A 20,132-nucleotide genomic window follows, 5' to 3' on the forward strand; every position below is an offset into this window, starting at 1 on the left:
ACATCGGGGAATTCCTCTTCTTAAATTGTTTTATTCCATTATATAAAGAAATTCACTACTTTTGTAAAATCAATGGGAAAGGGGTTGCTCTATATTCTAGAGGGACCCCTAAGGGAAAATATTATATAGCGTTTCTTAACCGTTCGCGATTTTCCTTAACGGTTTTTCGGGGTTGCCAAGATCAAGTTGAGCATCTACTACATATGCTAGTAGTAGGTGTATTAGGGTGTTTTATCCTGGAGATATCCGTCCTGTGAGGGCTATAGCATCACTCTTGAGTGTAGCCGGGCGCTAATGTCTTAAGGACAACGTGTTGAACACGTGACTCACTCTGTTTTTCCAAAGTTTTGCCTTGTTGCTGTTGCGGAGATATGGGGTCTTGTTCGTTTCGTCAAAGATCACTTCCATTATAAAGGAGCTAAGTATCAATAACTTTTGCTTATTTGATTTTTCTTTGTTTTTATTATTGCACCCAACAATCTTAAGACATTAATATTTGTAATAATCGAAAACGGTTGGTTGGTTTGTGAATCATGGATGTTAATTGTGGAGTGAAAAACAAAACGAATTTTTGGTCAGCTGTAGAGTTTAATTTTCTTAATAGAAGGAATTTCGATGAACCCTTTTGACCAACGTAGTAGACATCCTGATAGTTACCCGTAAAATTTCGAATTTTTGGAGTTGTAAAAGTATTTTTTTGATATTTTACAAAACAGAGAAACGTTCCTGAAAAATTCTGACGGCAGAAATTTGTTGTTAACTAAAGTAGTTTTTATGGGGTAACCATGAGTTTTTTGATATGGTGATTCAAACGAAGTTTGTAATCTAGATGTTATCTTCAAAACTCATATTTTATTTCCGATTCGGAACTAAGGTTTGTGAGATGTGGTGTTTAGGTGATTGGGAAATTACGTGTCCGTGGTCAAGTATAAACGATTTATGACATGAAATTGAAAAGGACATGGATACCAGGAGCCTGTGGATGAACACAAGTCTTCCAAAGCTGACAAAGGCGAGAACATCAAACAATCTAAGCGTAGTCTTCAGAAGAAAGGTATGTTTCGTAAAACTGAATCCGGCATTACTTTAATTAAGGGTGATTGTTATGTTTGTAAAATTCCTGGCCACGGGAGTAAATTGTAGACAACATAAAAACCTTAATAAGTAGAAAGTTAATGCTAATTAGTTGAAACAAACTAGAACGAGTTTGGTGGCATGATGTCGGAAGTTATTTTAATAACCAATGTGAGAGACCAGTAGGTGGACTCTGGAGCCACCAAGAATGTTTGTTGAAACAGAGACCTGTTCACCTCCTATCATAGGATAGGGGATGTCGAGAAACTCTTATTGAGTAACTCATATGCAATAGAGGTTGCATAAAAGGAAAAGGTCGAGCAGAAGCTCATATCTGTAATATTCTCACATTGAATGAAGTTTTCATGTTCCGAGCATATGCGAAAATCTTGTATCTTGTTCTGTTGTAGATGGAAAAATATTTAAGATCTTAATTGAATCTGGAAAACTTGTTGTAACTAGGCAGTGATTTTTTAAGCAAGAGTTATAGGACTTTGGGTCTATATAAGCTTAACGGAAAAACTGATGATGTGAACGTAGTTGATTCTTGTGATATCTTTGTGTGATTGATTGTTTTACGTGGTAGACTTGGAACCGTAAACTTATAAGTCAATGCTTAACTGGCTAGCATAGGCTTCGTACCCAAATTTAGTTTGGATTTTGAACACAAAAGTGAAATCTGTGAAGAATCAAAATATGCTATAAAATCTTTTAGCACAAATGTTCAGAGTAATTCTAAGCCTTTAGAATTAATTCAGTTAGGCCTAGTTGACATGAGTTCAACCCAAAACCACTGTGGTAAAAGATGGTTATAACTTCCGTAGATGATTGTACGAGGTACTATCTTGTATACTTGCTTAGGATAAGGATGACGCCTTAGAAGCCTTAAGATGTATAAACTTGAAGTTGGAAACCAATTAGAAGCCTTGAACATAACAACCGTATCCTTAAGGAGATGATAATTTCCATGTTGATTAGTTCAGGATTACCTGCGGCCTTGTGGGGGGAGGCAGTCCTCTTAACTAGTATATCCTGAATAAAGTACCCTTTTAAGAATCAGATGAAACTCCATATGGTTTATGGAACGGTAGATGACCTTCTTATGAATGTGTCAAAGTGTGGGGGCGTTTGACTAAGATTGTAATTCCTCTTCCTAAAAGAACTAGATTGAAACCAAAAATGTTGATTGTGTTTTCGTATAGGGTATATTGAGTATACTTCTACAAATAGATTTTTGGTTGTGTGTTCTGATTTTTTCTGACATTGGTGTGAATATTATTACGGAATCTAGGGATGCTGAGTTCTTTGAACATGTTTATTCTAAACCTGTACCTCATTAGAGATGTGTTGTTGATCCCCTAGATTTATTTCAAATAGTCAGAACTTATTTTAAAGGAAGATGAAGTTGATGTTGAGCCTAAGAGAAGTAAAATAATTAGACTTGAGACTTCTTATGAAACCGACTTCATAACATGCCTAGCTTAGTCTGAGCCAGCCAGACTTGTAAAGAAGCCTTGATATCTACTGAAACCCCATTCTGGTAAGAAGCTTCATTTAGTGAAATGGACTCAGTCCGTTGGAACCAGACTTGGGAGCTTGCTAGTTTACCTCCAGGTTGTAAGACCATGGGATGTAAATGAGTCTTTAAGAGGAAACGATAGGTAGATGAAACTGTGGAAAAATATTAAGCTAAGTTGGTAGCTAAAGGCTATAAACTAAAAGAAGGTGTAGATTTCCTTGATTCTAATTCAATTGTGACGGAAATTACTTCCGTTGAGATACTAATTGTTATTGCTGCCATAAAGAACGTAGAGATACATCAGATGGATGTTAAGACAGCTTTTTCTAAAACCGTGAATTAGGTAAAGAAATTTACATAGATCAACCTGAAGACTTTGTAGTGAAAGGTTGTGAATACAAAGTTTGTAATTTGAAAAATCTTTGTATGGTTTTCAAATAAGCACGTAAACAGTGACATGGAAAATTTAATCATGTGATAATGGATAGTGGATTTAAATTAATGAATCTGACAAGTATGTACAAGTAACTTGTTAAGGATGTCTGTGTAATTGTATGCTTGTATGTTGATGATATGCTTGATACAAACATAGATGTGATCAATTCCACTAAAAACATGCACTGAATGAGAACATTGACTTGAAAGACTTGGGCCCTTTTGATGTAATCTTAGGGATGAGGATTAGAAGATAATCAAACATTTATAAGTCTTAGTCGTTCTCATTATGTTGAGTTGTGCTTAAGAGATACAATCAGTCTGATTGTAAACCTGCTTGTACTTCGTACGATTATTCTTGTAGTCTCAAGAAAAATAAGGGTAGTGGAGTATCTTAACTTGAATACTCAAAAGTTATAGGATGTCTGATGAATTTAATGAACTGTAAGAGTCCAGACATTGCCTATATTGTGAGTAAGTTAAGTGGATATAATTGTAGTCCAGAGCAAGAGAATTCAGATGCACTGAGTAGAGTATTATGGTACCTAAAATACTCTTTTGATTTATGAAAGGTATCTTGTTGTCCTTGGGACTTTATGATGCAAACTGGATAGTTGACTCAGAGGAGTCTAAGTCTACGAGTGGATATGGTTTCACTCTAACATGTGGGTTTGTTGTTGGAAGATTTCCAAACAAACATATCGCTCAATTCATTATGGAATCTGAGAGTATTGCGTTAGATAAAGCATGAGAGGGGGCCGAGTGCCTAAGATGCTTTTTAGAAGACATTCCTCTTTGGCATAGGCCTGTGCCAGCTATATCTATACATTGTGTTAGCCAAGCTATAATAGTTAAAGCTAAGAAATAACTAATCTCAATCGGGCGTTATTTCCATTGATTGGATAAAGTCCAAGGAGAATATCGCGCAATCTTTGACGAAAGGTTTGTACAAAGAGATAGTTAAAAATGCATCGAGGGGGTTGGGGCTTAAGCTCATATATTAAACTTGCCATGAAGGATACTCAACCTTGCTGACTGGAGATCCCATGATCAAGGTTTCGAATGAGACAACTAATTTGTGGTGGGTAAAGGTAAACACTATCAGAGATTTTCATTCTCTGTCCCTTCCCTATGGTGTAGACGTGATAGTGTGACTGCATGTGGAGGATGACTTTTTAATAAGTCTTAATGAGTTCTATAGTTTCAATTTAAGATTGAAGTGGGGTGTAGCAGTAACACTCTTTATGGAAACTCACCTATCTGAATGAGGAAGTGGGTCGCTTCCTGTGAGAATATGAGCTGATTCTCTAGAGCATTCTGAGAAACAGGATACGTCCAGGGCCAAAACGGACACAACGGCACGAGATTGGCAACAACCTTGGAGATATCATTGCGTGGTTGTTATCGCGAATTACATCAAATGATAGCAGTCCAAGACATAGTTCACTGTCTCTATCAAGTAATTCCGGTAATATCTCACTAAGCAAATGTTCAAGACCTCATGGACACCTCTGCCTAAAATGGTATTTCCTGCGCTTTTTATGTGGTTTTCGTTTTTATGGTTTTGGTATTATTGGAACTTAGGACCAAAGGGTCACTAAGGGTTCACTAGTTCATGATTTTTCACCTTGGTGAAAGAAACCTTTAGTCTCACTTGTGAGAAACTAAAGATGAAAGCTCTCTATACTATTATGACTTATGCAATCCATAGTATGACCCTGGGGCCAACACATTTTTTTGTGAAGGAGAGTACATTGAAATCACTAGTATGATTTCAACACACAGACGGTCCATATGTCTGTTCGATCAGGCCGGATCGTGGAGATTGGGTGTTGACTTACCAAGATTTATCTGTGTTTTTCATGTTTTATTGAGGTTTTCATTCATGTGGGGGATTGTTGGAACAATATTTATTATTTATTATTTTAAGGTTTTTAACTAAATAAAATTAATTTATTGTTTTCTTTGTGAATGAAAAATTTATTAGTCCCACATTGTGGAGTTTCCACTTTTTAGCTGTTTTAAGAGATTATATAAGCTTTTTAGTCCCACATCGGGGAATTCCTCTTCTTAAATTGTTTTATTCCATTATATAAAGAAATTCACTACTTTTGTAAAATCAATGGGAAAGGGGTTGCTCTATATTCTAGAGGGACCCCTAAGGGAAAATATTATATAGCGTTTCTTAAGCGTTCGCGATTTTCCTTAACGGTTTTTCGGGGTTGCCAAGCTCAAGTTGAGCATCTGCTACATATGCTAGTGGTAGGTGTATTAGGGTGTTTTATCCTGGAGATATCCGTCCTGTGAGGGCTATAGCATCACTATTGAGTGTAGCCGGGCGCTAATGTCTTAAGGACAGCGTGTTGAACACGTGACTCACTCTGTTTTCCAAAGTTTTGCCTTGTTGCTGTTGCGGAGATATGGGGAGCTTATTCGTTTCGTCAAAGCAATCACTTCCATTATAAAGGAGCTAAGTATCAATAACTTTTGATTATTTGATTTTTCTTTGTTTTTGATTATTGCACCCAACATTTGTATTGGTTATGAGTGAGATTAGACACAAAAGATATAATGGAGAAGACTGAGAGATTTTCATGGTTTATCCTTAATGGTGTTTTGAGTGACAGAGAAAGAGATGAAACACACGGTTAGCTAGAGACTTCGGAGTTATTCAAGTTTAATTTGCTCGTGAAGAGGGTACGTCATTTTTGTATGGCAACGTCCCGCGAACCATGAAAGTCATGTTTAGCTTGTTTGTTTGTTTTTTTTGGTGGGGACATTAGAGTCCCTTCCTTAATAAAATTCACGTAATGCCATTATTACCCGATAATTGCGTAAATATGCGCTTACTTAATTTGTCATAACGTGGTTAGTTGAATTAGTCATGGTTACTTGCAACCGAAAATACGAGCCCCACAAAACGTTCAATATCCCGGCTTGATCCAGTTGAATTAAAAATTATTAAGAATTGATAAGGATAGCTGATTGATCGTCATCTTAATTTTAATATATAATTCTTCAACCTATTAAAGAAAAAAATGCGATTTAGGAAAATACTATAGTTTGGTATAAAAATCTCGAGTATGTTATGGAATAACATATTTGTGGATTTACACCACACTTACACCATCACCCTCTCACCTCCTCTCTTCCCTCTTTACTTTGTAACCATCACCACTAGTAGTAATAGGTAGTAAATGGGTGCATGCCTTAATATCATTGTAAAAGCTCATATTCTTTTTCCTATAAATAGAGAGCATTTCTATTGTAATAATACACACACCTAATGAGAATCCTTATACATTTTCTCTCTACTTTATATGTCTCTATTTTAGTTTATAACACGTTATCAGCATGCTCTACACCGAGTTTCGGAACTTCTAAGAAGAAAATCTTCAAAGGAGAATTGGTGTTAAAAGAAAATTTTCATTCTAATAATTTATATTAGTAATTGGTTTATAAATCTCTAAATTTGCTTGCATGGTATAATTTAAATCTTATGCTAACTTTTGGTTTCATTTTGTATGTACTCTACTTGGATGGACTAAAAAATCTTTGATGCATAAGTAAACAGACACGGTCAATGGAATTGTTGGTTTCATTGTTAACCCATTTTTTTATACACCAATTGTGTTAAGGTATTTCTATTATATCCTTTAATTATTTTTTTGGATGGTAACTACATAATTGATTATTGAATCAATTTAGTTAGCCTTATTTGGCATATTATTGTTTTGTCTTATTGACAATAACAAAACCCATGTCTATGAGATCATAAAATATGTTCTCATTAGAATGATTTTTCTTCTTTTCTGCGATGGATTTCATATCTTCGCCGCACCAAATTTTAGTTTTTGGGTGCAGTTGAATTAAATCTATAGATTAATTCTAAAGAGACATGGTTTCTTTTCTTCTCTATTTTTTATAAAGAGAAAGAAAAAATAAAAATCCATCGAAAGATGGTGCACAGTTTCTACTCCTTTAATAAACTGCAATCACCAAAAATTGGTATTATCGCAAACCTATCTGGTAACTAATCACGTGCATGGTTCAAAAACCTACGACCATTTTTTTTGGTATCTTCGCTCATTGGAGGAAGATCATGTGACATTTTGGTATCTATTCACCTATAAGAAACCATCCGTCTAACCACAAAGTGGATTTTGACTTTGCGATAACTAAAATGACAATATTTCTTTTATTTTGTCGATACGAGGGATTGAAAAATCGTATAAACCAATTGGTGACAATTTTCTCCATCATCCTTATAATATGGAGAAATTAATTGGCATACTTTATAAAAAAAAAAATTTCCAATAAGGATTGATTTTTTTTCGACCACATAATGTTTTCAAAGAATATAACGATGATGATTTCTTTATTTTTTTTAAGCCAAACAAAATTGGTTTTTCCTATTGGTCCCAAAATGATATATCGTTAATATGGTAGATAAGCAATTTCAAATACCAATAAAATGAGGAATTTTTTTATTCTTGAGGGATATTTAGCAACTTTTAAATTTTTCTCGTGGTAATAATCTCCAATACTGAACCACTTCACTTGTAGATGAAATATGGTTTGACATAAAAGATCAAAGGGCGCGCACCCGGCTAATCAACTTATATTATTAGTCTTTTTAGAGACTATATTGATCTTGGTATAATTTTCTTTTGAGAAAGAATGTGTCCACAATTTCCTTCTAAATTATTATTTCATTGGACCTCAAGGTCACGAAATTATTGGAGATTTATTTGCATATTTTATATGCGTTTATCTATACCAATAAAATCCACGGTTGATTTTGAATTTGTACGTCTAATGGACTATAATTTTTGGACATTCTAAAATTTATGACTCCTGAAGTCAAAATCTAATGTCCAACCTGGTATCGTTAAAATCCAGAATTATTAAAAAATGTATGTCCGCAAATTAATCGGATAATATTTTACGAAATGTTTTTCGTGTATGAGATGAAAATATTTCCGCCATATATTCAGGGGAGACTACACACTAGTAAGATGGTGTTAATTAACTTTATAAAAGTTATGTCAATTTCTCTCCCATCATGAGAAAATTCAAAAAGTCTTCCATCAAACAGGCGTGAAAATATCTCATTTAGCTTTTCCATAAGCTTACGCCGTTTGAAAGGCACACCCAATCACATTTAGCAAGCATGTAATGTTTTAGAACTTGCTACAAATAGTGCTCTTATAGAGTCTATCATATTACAATTCACATTCTCAAAATTAATATCTCCTCGTTAAGCTGGGGAGATTATAATGCCCATGAGTGCTGGTACCAGTAAATTTTGAAGTTTTCAAAATATGCATGCATTAGAGAATTGTATGGGATCGTTGTAAATTAATGATTGTCGAATATTTATTTATAGTAGCTACTAAATAAGAAATAATGGTGGTTGTGAACCCATCTATAGATAAATATCGACAATTGTGATTGGTAGGCACAAAACCCAAATTATGTTGGATTAAAATCTCTTGAATAATGCAATTTTTGGATCCAAGACTTAACACATTAAACGTGCAAGATTGAATTCTGAAAATTACAGGTTGGTGTAGTCTTCATGCTTTATGTGAGAAGTATGATCGTTGTAAAAACGAATTGAGAATTTGATTTTTTTTCCTTCTCTCTCAAACCTTAGGATTAGTTGAATAATACTTTGTTTACCTTATATGATGCATTTTGCGTGGTAGTCCTTAAGGACTCATATTGCATTCACACAAGAAATGTGAGGGAACATATTTGAATTCAGGCAGACACCTAACTTTGTTATGTCACAATCCTTTATGTGTTTTTAGAAATTTGGTACAAGACCAAAATCCGGAAAATTAGTTGATGATATCAATTTTATAGGTATCTTAATGAGTCTTTAAAAACACAAAAGTCCACTTTTTAGCAGCATAAATATTATATTTTTCCTTTAAAATCTGCATTTTAATATTATACTTGCATGAAACTCTTCTATGATATAGATTAGAGTTATTATTTTGATGCTTGGTTTCTATAATACTCATATAGTTGAGTTAGCATCCATAAATCGCCAAAATTTGTACTCTTTTCCTTCATTTCAGGTTTTGTCCCATGTGGTTTTTCCTGACAAGGTTTTAACGAGGCAACATCAAACATTAAATTTTTTATGTAAAATGTTGATATTGTCCTCTTTTCCTTCGTCCATATATTTTTTCTCCCGTTGGGTTTTGATGTCAAGGTTTTTAGTGAGACAATTTAATTCAACATGGTGGTCATCCAAGGGGAAGTTGTATCGGTTTTGGTTATTTTGTGGATTCCCACCATTAACGAAGTCAATCTGTTAGACCAAATCTGCATAGCCATCTCCTAGAAATATGGATGTCCTTCTGAACCACATAAGAAACTACATCAACTACTTCTACAAATCATCCTGTGTTATTAGCAATCCCTGAAGAAAGTCGTGAATGCGTTTGGTTAAGGTGATAGAACGAAGAATATTTCTCCAAAATTTTTCTTCACACATGATCTACAAAAGAATGGTGAAATTGATATTAAACAAGTACGTTCAAGTAACAATCTAGCAGACCTCTTCACCAAAGCATTACCAACTTCAACATTCAAGAAATTGGTTCACAAGATTGGAATGCGTCGTCTTAAAGATTTGTAAGCCAAGATTTTCCAAAGTATCCATCAGGGGGAGCGTCTTTCAATAGGTATTTTATTGGACTTATCGCGTTGTACTCTTTTTCCTTCGTCAAGGTTTTTTGTCCCACAAGGTTTTCCTTGTTAAGGTTTTAACGAGGCAACATATACTAGTCCACATCACTTTTGTACTCTTTTTCCTTCGCATAGGTTTTTCCCACTGGGTTTTTCTAGCAAGGTTTTAACGAGAAAATCTTAGTAGTATGGTGTCATCAAGGGGGAGTGTTATTGAATAACATATTTGTGGATTTACACCACACTCACACCATCACCCTTTCACCTCCTCTCTTCCCTCTTTACTTTGTAACCACCACCACTAGTAGTAATAGGTAGTAAATGGGTGCATGCGTTAATGTCATTGTAAATGCTAATATTCTTTTCCCTATAAATAGAGAGCATTTCTATTGTAATAATACACACACCTAATGAGAATCCTTATACATTTTCTCTCTACTTTAAATGTCTATTTTAGTTTATAACAGAGTACACATTTTGAAATCGATTTCAATTTTTTTTCTTTTATAGTTTTAGAGAGGGTATGGGTATTAAAATTATAAATTTCTTAACGATTTTCATGTTAATCAAATTATAACTAGCATAACTATCGAATGGGGGTACCATTAGTATTTTTAGGGGTACATAAAGGAACGCCCAATGAAAATGGAGAATTGGCTGCAAATTTACATTGTTTTGTAGATATAAAATAGACTTTTTTTTTCTTCGGAAATTGGATCAATTGTCCAAATATTTTTAAAATATGGTTCTAATGGACGAGTAAAAATTAGTATGGGTGAAATTGACACCAAAAAAATAGCAAGAATGGAACTGGACTAATCCTGGCTTAAACTTAAAAAATAGCGAGGATGAAATCGGATACATCCTGATGTAAATTAAAAATAAGAAAAAGTATTTTTAAATGGGTAAGATGAAACTATTTACATGCTGGCTATTTTTACATTCTCGTCAATTTAAACAATATCAAATTTTACATGTTTTTTCACCCAAAAATTATTGATTTTGGTCTATTTAACCAATTCTGTGTTGTTGTTTTTTGTGCAAAATTTTGGATATGAACAATGAGAACACATTCATATCTGAATTCATATGTGGTTACTCATATAAGAGTTAAAAGGCTAGAATTGTGTACAAAATCTGGAGGAGAAAGTAAAAGCCAAGATTGGACTTATATTTATTTATAAAATTGTAATCTCCGAGAGATCCAATCATCTTACAGAAGAAAACACACAAAAACAACAAACAAAATGATCATGAGCATTGATCGATTAAGTATTACCATGTATGGGTTCACTTGACCATCTAAGCAGTACTGAGCCTTTCAAAATGCCCCGGCCGTTATAAAATTGTGCTGTCCATTACTCATCCACATGCATGTCCCTAACAAAAAATGAAAATGATTGTGAATTATATATTTCTAGTTGATCAATAAAAAAAGTTCAACATATCGAATCTGGATCAAGTTGAGCATGGCAAGGACGGGTAATGCATCACTGTGATTATACTTCTGAAATTTTATGCCTCCTAATCGTTTTGATCTTTTGATCAATTCAATTTTGGAGTGTGCAAACTGAATTTCTCCGCTGTCCAAGGAAGGATCTATGATCCTACCTTTAGGGGCCGATATTTATTAGTTTGTAGAGCTTTCTTTTTGCTTCACATTCCATGGGTGATTGTTAGACCAAAGAAAAGAGAAGCAGGTCGCAATATGGTCCAGATGGGAGAGTGTTATCTTCGGATCCTTTAGAGGATTCGGGTTTCGGCTCTAGGAAAGGCTTAACTCCTGCCCATCACTTGCAAGATCACTATATGGACAAGATGGGGAGGGTGGTATCTCATTGTCCCTTTGAGGATATGCGAACTTGGTTATACATGCATATGGATTTATGGGTTCACAAACAGATGGTGATAAACTAATTAAAAATTTTGTTATGCCTTAATATATTTCACTTTCCCAGATCAGTCGGTGCGAGATCATATTGAAAGATTTGATCAAATGATGGAGATCCGTGAAAAACGATTAGGCAACTAACATGTTGTATAGTGAAGTAGGATGATTGTGTTGATTTCAAAGATTCCTGTACCCCATTAATAATATGATATTACTTCAAATGGTACCCTTAGTTAACACGAAGGGTCATACTTTGACAATATCAGAAATAAAATTCACGTAATGCCATTATTACCCGATAATTGCGTAAATATGCGCTTACTTAATTTGTCATAACGTGGTTAGTTGAATTAGTCATGGTTACTTGCAACCGAAAATACGAGCCCCACAAAACGTTCAATATCCCGGCTTGATCCAGTTGAATTAAAAATTATTAAGAATTGATAAGGATAGCTGATTGATCGTCATCTTAATTTTAATATATAATTCTTCAACCTATTAAAGAAAAAAATGCGATTTAGGAAAATACTATAGTTTGGTATAAAAATCTCGAGTATGTTATGGAAAAACATATTTGTGGATTTACACCACACTTACACCATCACCCTCTCACCTCCTCTCTTCCCTCTTTCCTTTGTAACCATCACCACTAGTAGTAATAGGTAGTAAATGGGTGCATGTCTTAATGTCATTGTAAATGCTCATATTCTTTTTCCTATAAATAGAGAGCATTTCTATTGTAATAATACACACACCTAATGAGAATCCTTATACATTTTCTCTCTACTTTATATGTCTCTATTTTAGTTTATAACACGTTATCAACATGCTCTACACCGAGTTTCGGAACTTCTAAGAAGAAAATCATCAAAGGAGAATTGGTGTTAAAAGAAAATTTCCATTCTAATAATTTATATTAGTAATTGGTTTTTAAATCTCTTAATTTGCTTGCATGGTATCATTTAAATCTTATGCTAACTTTTGGTTTCATTTTGTATGTACTCTACTTGGATGGACTAAAAAATCTTTGATGCATAAGTAAACAGACACGGTCAATGGTATTGTTGGTTTCATTGCTAACCCATTTTTTATACACCAATTTTGTTAAGGTATTTCTATTATATCTTTTAATTATTTTTTTGGATAGTAACTACATAATTGATTTTTGAATCAATTTAGTTAGTCTTATTTGGCATATTATTGTTTTGTCTTATTGACAATAACAAAACCCATGTCTATGAGATCATAAAATATGTTCTCATTAGAATGATTTTTCTTCTATCCTGCGATGGATTTCATATCTTCGCCGCACCAAATTTTAGTTTTTGGGTGCAGTTGAATTAAATCTATAGATTAATTCTAAAAAGACATGGTTTCTTTTCTTCTCTATTTTTTATAAAGAGAAAGAAAAAATAAAAATCCATCGAAAGATGGTGCACAGTTTCTACTCCTTTAATAAACTGCAATCACCAAAAATTGGTATTATCGCAAACCTATCTGGTAACTAATCACGTGCATGGTTCAAAAACCTACGACCATTTTTTTTGGTATCTTCGCTCATTGGAGGAAGATCATGTGACATTTTGGTTTCTATTCACCTATAAGAAACCATCCGTCTAACCACAAAGTGGATTTTGACTTTGCGATAACTAAAATGACAATATTTCTTTTATTTTGTCGATATGAGGGATTGAAAAATCGTATAAACCAATTGGTGATAATTTTCTCCATCATCCTTATAAGATGGAGAAATTAATTGGCATACTTTATAAAAAAAAATTTGCCAATAAGGATTGATTTTTTTTCGACCACATAATGTTTTCAAAGAATATAACGATGATGATTTCTTTATTTTTTTTAAGCCAAACAAAATTGGTTTTTCCTATTGATCCCAAAATGATATATCGTTAATATGGTAGATAAACAATTTCAAATACCAATAAAATGAGGAATTGTTGTATTCTTGAGGGATATTTAGCAACTTTTAAATTTTTCTCGTGGTAATAATCTCCAATACTGAAACCACTTCACTTGTAGATGAAATATGGTTTGACATAAAAGATCAAAGGGCACGCACCCGGCTAATCAACTTATATTATTAGTCTTTTTAGAGACTATATTGATCTTGGTATAATTTTCTTTTGAGAAAGAATATGTCCACAATTTCCTTCTAAATCATTATTTCATTGGACCTCCAGGTCACGAAATTATTGGAGATTTATTTGCATATTTTATATGCGTTTACCTATACCAATAAAATCCACGGTTGATTTTGAATTTGTACGTCTAATGGACTATAATTTTTGGACATTCTAAAATTTATGACTCATGAAGTCAAATGTCCAACCTGGTATTGTTAAAATCCAGAATTATTAAAAAATATATGTCCGCAAATTAATCGGATAATATTTTACGAAATGTTTTTCGTGTATGAAATGAAAATATTTCCGCCATATTCAGGGGAGACTACACACTAGTAAGATGGTGTTAATTAACTTTATAAAAGTTATGTCAATTTCTCTCCCATCATGAGAAAATTCAAAAAGTCTTCCATCAAATAGGCGTGAAAATATCTCATTTAGCTTTTCCATAAGCTTACGCCATTTGAAAGGCAAACCCAATCACATTTAGCAAGCATGTAATGTTTTAGAACTTGCTACAAATAGTGCTCTTATAGAGTCTATCATATTACAATTCACATTCTCAAAATTAATATCTCCTCGTTAAGCTGGGGAGATTATAATGCCCATGAGCGTTGGTACCAGTAAATTTTGAAGTTTTCAAAATATGCATGCATTAGAGAATTGTATGGGATCGTTGTAAATTAATGATTGTCGAATATTTATTTACAGTAGCTACTAAATAAGAAATAATGGTGGTTGTGAAACCATCTATAGATAAATATCGACAATTGTGATTGGTAGGCACAAAACCCAAATTATGTTGGATTAAAATCTCTTGAATAACGCAATTTTTGGATCCAAGACTTAACACATTAAACGTGCAAGCCTGAATTCTGAAAATTACAGGTTGGTGTAGTCTTCATGCATTATGTGAGAAGTATGATCGTTGTAAAAACGAATTGAGAATTTGATTTTTTTTCCTTCTTTCCCAAACCTTAGGATTAGTTGAATAATACTTTGTTCACCTTATATGATGCATTTGGCTTGGTAGTCCTTAAGGACTCATATTGCATTCACACAAGAAATGCGAGGGAACATATTTGAATTCAGGCAGACACCTAATTCTGTTATGTCACAATCCTTTATGTGTTTTTAGAAATTTGGTACAAGAGCAAAATCCGAAAAATTAGTTGATGATATCAACTTTATAGGTCTCTTAATGAGTCTTTAAAAACACAAAAGTCCACGTTTTAGCAGCATAAATATTATATTTTCCTTTAAAATGTGCAGTTTAATATTATACTTGCATGAAACTCTTCTATGATATAGATTAGAGTTATTATTTTGATACTTGGTTTCTATAATACTCATATAGTTGAGTTAGCATCCATAAATCGCCAAAAGTTGTACTCTTTTTCTTCGTTTCAGGTTTTGTCCCATGTGGTTTTTCCTGACAAGGTTTTAACGAGGCAACATCAGACGTTAATTTTATTTTGTAAAATGTTGATAATGTGCTCTTTTCCTTCGTCCATATATTTTTTTTCCCGTTGGGTTTTTAATGTCAAGGTTTTTAGTGAGACAATTTAATTCAACATGGTGGTCATCCAAGGGGAAGTTGTATCGGTTTTGGTTATTTTGTGGATTCCCACCATTAACGAAGTCAATCTATTAGACCAAATCTGCATAGCCATCTCCTAGAAATATGTATGTCCTTCTGAACCACATAAGAAACTACATCAACTACTTCTACAAATCATCCTGAGTTATTAGCAATCCATGAAGCAAGTCGTGAATGCGTTTGGTTAAGGTGATAGAACGAAGAATATTTCTCCAAATTTTTTCTTCACACATGATCTACAGAAGAATGGTGAAATTGATATTAAACAAGTACGTTCAAGTAACAATCTAGCAGACCTCTTCACCAAAGCATTACCAACTTCAACATTCAAGAAATTGGTTCACAAGATTGGAATGCGTCGTCTTAAAGATTTGTAATCCAAGATTTTCCGAAGTATCCATCAGGGGGAGCGTCTTTCAATAGGTATTTTATTGGACTTATCGCGTTGTACTCTTTTTCCTTTGTCAAGGTTTTTTGTCCCACAAGGTTTTCCTTGTTAAGGTTTTAACGAGGCAACATATACTAGTCCACATCACTTTTGTACTCTTTTTCCTTCGCATAGGTTTTTCCCACTGGGTTTTTCTAGCAAGGTTTTAACGAGAAAATCTTAGTAGTGTGGTGTCATACAAGGGGGAGTGTTATGGAATAACATATTTGTGGATTTACACCACACATACACCATCACCCTTTCACCTCCTCTCTTCCCTATTTACTTTGTAACCACCACCACTAGTAGTAATAGGTAGTAAATGGGTGCATGCCTTAATGTCATTGTAAATGCTAATATTCTTTTCCCTATAAATAGAGAGCATTTCTATTGTAATAATACACACACCTAATGAGAATCCTTATACATTTTCTCTCTACTTTATATGTCTCTATTTTAGTTTATAACCGAGTACACATTTTGAAATCGATTTCAATTTTTTTTCTTTTACAGTTTTAGAGAGGGTATGGGTATTAAAATTATAAATTTCTTAACGATTTTCATGTTAATCAAATTATAACTAACATAACTATCAAATGGGAGTACCATTAGTATTTTTAGGGGTACATAAAGGAACGCCCAATGAAAATGGAGAATTGGCTACAAATTTACATTGTTTTGTAGATATAAAATAGATTTTTTTTCTTCGGAAATTGGATCAATTGTCCAAATATTTTTAAAACATGGTTCTAATGGACGAGTAAAAATTAGTATGGGTGAAATTGACACAAGAAAATAGCAAGAATGAAACTGGACTAATCCTGGCTTAAACTTAAAAAATAGCGAGGATGAAACTGGATACATCCTGATGTAAATTCAAAATAAGAAAAAGTATTTTTAAATGGGTAAGATGAAACTGTTTACATCCTGACTATTTTTACATTCTCGTCAATTTAAACAATATCAAATTTTACATGTCTTTTCACCTAAAAATTATTGATTTTGGTCTATTTAACCAATTCTGTGTTTTTTTTTTTGTGCAAAATTTTGGATATGAATAATGAGAACACATTCATATCTGAATTCATATGTGGTTACTCATATAAGAGTTAAAAGACTAGAATTGTGTACAAAATCTGGAGGAGAAATTAAAAACCAAGATTGGACTTATATTTATTTATAAAATTGTAATCTCCGAGAGATCCAATCATCTTACAGAAGAAAACACACAAAAACAACAAACAAAATGATCATGAGCATTGATCGATTAAGTATTACTATGTATGGGTTCACTTGACCATCTAAGCAGTACTGAGCCTTTCAATATAGCATATTAATGACCTTATTAGTGAAGCAAAAACCAGATAACATAACATATAAAAAAACATTAAAGACAAAAAGAAAAAAGTTTGTAAATCTTCACTCACAAACGGCCGGAGACATTGAATGCGGGTAATATGGATTCTAAATTGCATCAGTTCAGTTGATAACCCCTGAAACCCCAAGTCAGAATTACAAAATGGGTACTCGACATGTCCTGAAAAATGGAATACCTTGGCACTTATAGACGGGATAATTACAACAATCCCCTACGATACCCCAGCCACATTCTTGGTCGACACCGATACATGCACTCACACAATTCACAAAGACTAAAAAAGCCAAAACCAATAGAAGCAAAAAGCTTGCAACATTCATCTTCACCATGATTATAGTTATAGGTATTGAAAGAAGCTTATTAATTTGTCTAGCAAATTTTGTTTGTTGTACATAGTTCTCTCTGAATACCTCCTGTATTTATATAGTTGTAGGAAGCATTTGAGAAGTCAACATCTTCGTCTGTACATTTCCCTTAAGAGATAGATGTGCTGTCCATTACTCATCCACATGCATGTCCCTAACAAAAAATGAAAATGATTGTGAATTATATATTTCTAGTTGATCAATAAAAAAGGTTCAATATATCGAATCTGGATCAAGTTGAGCATGGCAAGGACGGGTAATGCATCACTGTGATTAAAGTATACTTCTGAATTTTTATGCCTCCTAATCGTTTTGATCTTTTGATCAATTCACTTTTGGAGTGTGCAAACTGAATTTCTCCGCTGTCCAAGGAAGGATCTATGATCCTACCTTTAGGGGCCGAGATTTATTGGTTTGTAGAGCTTTCTTTTTGCTTCACATTCCATGGGTGATTGTTAGACCAAAGAAAAGAGATGCAGGTCGCTATATGGTCCAGATGGGAGAGTGTGATACCCGGATCCTTTAGAGGATTCGGGTTTCGGCTCTAGGAAAGGCTTAACTCCTGCCCATGACTTGCAAGATCACTATATGGACAAGATGGAGAGGGTGGTATCTCATTGTCCCTTTGAGGATATGAATATCGTCCCTAAGCTAGGCTTAACTCCTGTCCAAGATCTATCTCTAGTTTCGGCAACAAAAATCAATGACAATCGAAATAATCCAACGCCGTTGGATGATGTCGATATCTACAGAATTTCAAATCTCTAATTTTTTCTCTCCGTTGGATTCCACTAACATTGATGAAGATTTGAATTTTTTACCATTGCTAAACAACACTTCCTCTACAGGGGAACCAGACAACGAGGAAGCATTGAAACTCAATAACCATAATCAAGACTTGATGTCCAAAATTGATTCACACATTGAATTAAATTCTGTATTGGGTATTTCTTGTGATCATCCTAATATGCAAAACATGTATTAGTAGCGTATGAATAAAACTTCTCCTCACTAGCCCACGCAATTACGGCATCTGTTGGCTCCCAACTTGTCCCACTTCCCCAATAAATATTTTCACCTAATTTGAAATTTCCCTCAGGGAATGAATGTTGTAAACTACAGTCACTTCTCCATTGAATTGCCCATGATCTTGCATAGTTTTCAAGTTGTGAATCCCATATCAATGGCACTCCAACTTTTGTGCCCTTATCCAATTATGAGCAAACAGATATTCTAAAGCCTCACATATACAACCCCAGCACAAATCCTTAGAAACGTTATATACTCCCTCTTTATCAGGCCGCTTAGGCCGGTGGCAAGTTACAATTTCCTGTGTGTTTAATTTGCGCATTTGACAATTGTGAGGCTGCTGGATGTAATGGTGTAGTAGAATTTGTATTGGTTATGAGTGAGATTAGACACAAAAGATATAATGGAGAAGACTGAGAGATTTTCATGGTTTATCCTTAATGGTGTTTTGAGTGACAGAGAAAGAGATGAAACACACGGTTAGCTAGAGACTTTGGAGTTATTCAAGTTTAATTTGCTCGTGAAGAGGGTACGTCATTTTTGTATGGCAACGTCCCGTGAACCATGAAAGTCATGTTTAGCTTGTTTGTTTGTTTGTTTTTTGGTGGGGACGTTAGAGTCCCTTCCTTAATTGGTACATCTGGAAACTACAATAATGTTCAAACAGACATACATGACAGATACCCTGATGTTGTATCGTCTGGGAATTGATTTTATCCATCGAATTTTAACTAACCTTTGAAAAGTGAAATGGAAAGGGGGTTCTTTTATATACCTCTGGAAATACTAATGGTACCCCTTTATTTAGTACCCACACAACGTATCTATCTACCCCATCTGATCCGATAATCATATACCCCCAAGGGAAACAAAATCACGAACTTACATCATCTCCATCACAAGTTTATCTCGATATTGAATACGGACGATAAAAGATTAGATTACCAGATCTCTAATGGTGTATATGCGAACTTGGATTTATGGGTTCACAAATAGATGGTGACAAACTAATTAAAAACTTTGTTATGCCTTAATATATTTCACTTTCCAGATCAGTCGGTGCGAGATCATATTCAAAGATTTGATCAAATGATGGAGATCCGTGAAAAACGATTAGGCAACTAACATGTTGTATAGTGAAGTAGGATGATTGTGTTGCAAAGATTCCTGTACCCAATTAATAATATGATATTAATTCAAGTGGTACCCTTAGTTAACACGAAGGGTCATACTTTGACAATATCAGAAATAAGATTCACGTAATGCCATCATTACCCGATAATTGCGTAAATATGCGCTTACTTAATTTGTCATAACGTGGTTAGTTGAATTAGTCATGGTTACTTGCAACCCAAAATACGAGACCCACAAAACATTCAAGAGTTTTGATCCAGTTGAATTAAAAATTATTAAGAATTGATAAGGATAGCTGATTGATCGTCATCTTAATTTTAATATATAATTCTTCAGCCTATTAAAGAAAAAAAATGCGATTTAGGAAAATACTATAATTTGGTATAAAAATCTCTTTATACCAAATTATAAAACCATTACTTGTAATAATATTT

General features: G+C 33.8%; 1 pseudogene; it reads right to left on the reverse strand.

Annotated features, from left to right (window-relative positions):
* Window positions 1–17,902: 17,902 nt before the first annotated feature.
* Window positions 17,903–19,116, reverse strand: LOC113329430 (annotated as a pseudogene).
* Between the last annotated feature and the right edge of the window lie 1,016 nt (window positions 19,117–20,132).

Source organism: Papaver somniferum, unplaced genomic scaffold (assembly GCF_003573695.1).
Source record: "Papaver somniferum cultivar HN1 unplaced genomic scaffold, ASM357369v1 unplaced-scaffold_117, whole genome shotgun sequence".
Taxonomy (NCBI): domain Eukaryota; kingdom Viridiplantae; phylum Streptophyta; class Magnoliopsida; order Ranunculales; family Papaveraceae; genus Papaver; species Papaver somniferum.